The sequence below is a fragment of the Octopus bimaculoides genome, chromosome 2 (genome assembly GCF_001194135.2).
Source record: "Octopus bimaculoides isolate UCB-OBI-ISO-001 chromosome 2, ASM119413v2, whole genome shotgun sequence".
NCBI lineage: Eukaryota > Metazoa > Mollusca > Cephalopoda > Octopoda > Octopodidae > Octopus > Octopus bimaculoides.
Window position 1 is genome coordinate 48,809,508 of NC_068982.1, and position 1,665 is coordinate 48,811,172.

A 1,665-nucleotide genomic window follows, 5' to 3' on the forward strand; every position below is an offset into this window, starting at 1 on the left:
AGAGAGAGAGAGAGAGAGAGAGAGAGAGAGAGAGAGAGAGAGAGAGAGAGAGACTCTGAACAGAAGAATGATATTGAAGTAGAAAAGAACTGTGACTTACACATTTTCGGTAGCAAGTGTTGTGAATAAACGATTGACCACCGCAAAGAAGGCTGGAGGAAATGATTCTATCCCAGCTGAGAGATGATCGTTTGTTGTTGATGATACTAGACACTAGTCTCAGTAGTAGTAGTAGTAGTAGTTTTGGTGGTGGTAGTGGTGGTGGTACTCGTAATTTGTACTAGTAGTAGTAGTCGTAGTAGTGGTGATTATAATCGCCACGGTCTGTGTTGCTTGCAGTATTTAGTAACCTTAGTCGTACTAGTGAACACTGCTTTGAAGTGTGTTTGTATCAAATGTGTAAGACTTATTTCCTGATGCACACACATATATATACATCTACCTATTTACATATGTAGATTATACACAAAAATTATATATATATATACACAAAAATTATATATATATATACACATATACGTACGTACCTACGTATAGATAGTATAGTCCTTGTGTTTAGGTATACGTGTGCATGTGTCAGTAATATACGTTTATATATGTGTGTGTGTGTGTGTGTGTGTGTTAGTTGTATGTATAGTAAAGTCCTTGTGTTTATATATGTGTGTGTATGTCAGTGAATAATACGTATATGTACGTGTGTGTGTGAGTATGTTACTTGCGAAACTGAAACGAACGTAACAAGAGTCAGGGAAGAGAACACGAAAACTAGTTTTGCATCGAAGCTATTATTATTTGTATAGTTTTATAGTAAATTGAGAATCATCCGTTGCATGTGTAGTACTACAAGTAGTAGTAGTAGTAGTAGTTATTGTAGTGATAGTGGTGATAATGGTGGCGGAGGCTGTGATGCTGCTGATGTGACGGGCGAAATAAAATCGTTACCGGGATTTTGTAATGATAGTAACGATGATGATGAAGGTTATTAATTTAGTGGTGGTGCTAGTCCGGCTAAAAGACAGGCACCTAAGCTAAGTAATGTGTCATCCGCGAGGCAATCAGCGCCAACGTATAAGGAATTCCCTTCCTCATCATAAAGCAGCGTAACAGGTAAAAACGAACGTTACTTCCCCCACGAAATGACACACGACCAGCTTGCTTGTGTAATGTGTGCATGCGAGTGTGTGTGTATTTATTAAATACTTATATCTCTGACTTCATGTGCTCAACTGTATTCACGTTTGTTTACGTACTTGTGTGTGCGTGTGTGTATGTGAAAAAGAGAAAGAGACTGGGAGAGAGAGAGAAAGAAAGAATCTTTACTGTTAGTGAGGATGGATAAAAGCAACTGGGATGTTTATATCGTGAGGCTACGGAACTCATTTCACACACACGTCACTAGTTTCATTTTCTATATCTGTATCCATCCATTCATCCATCAACGCATCTATCTATCTATCTATCTATCTATCTACATAGATAGAGATCGTAATATTCATACACATACACACATATGTGCGCGTGTGTATATCATAATTTAAGAAGTAGGAGATGAGGTGAGAGAGAGAGAGTAAGAAAGAAACAGAATTGAAGGATTACGATAGACGTTTTCTGATACGTCGGCGTGCGCACGTGCCACAATCAAGAGCTTAGAATTGTCAACACAGA

General features: G+C 38.1%; 1 protein-coding gene across 2 annotated transcripts in view; it reads right to left on the reverse strand.

Annotated features, from left to right (window-relative positions):
• Positions 1–1,281, reverse strand: part of LOC106871625 (mucin-5AC) — a 591,942-nt gene extending 590,661 nt beyond the window's left edge. For both annotated transcript variants that reach the window (XM_014918237.2, XM_052977025.1), the window contains exon 1: positions 101–1,281. The gene's annotated coding sequence lies outside the window, so the exon portion shown is untranslated. The remainder of the gene's footprint in view (positions 1–100) is intronic.
• Between the last annotated feature and the right edge of the window lie 384 nt (positions 1,282–1,665).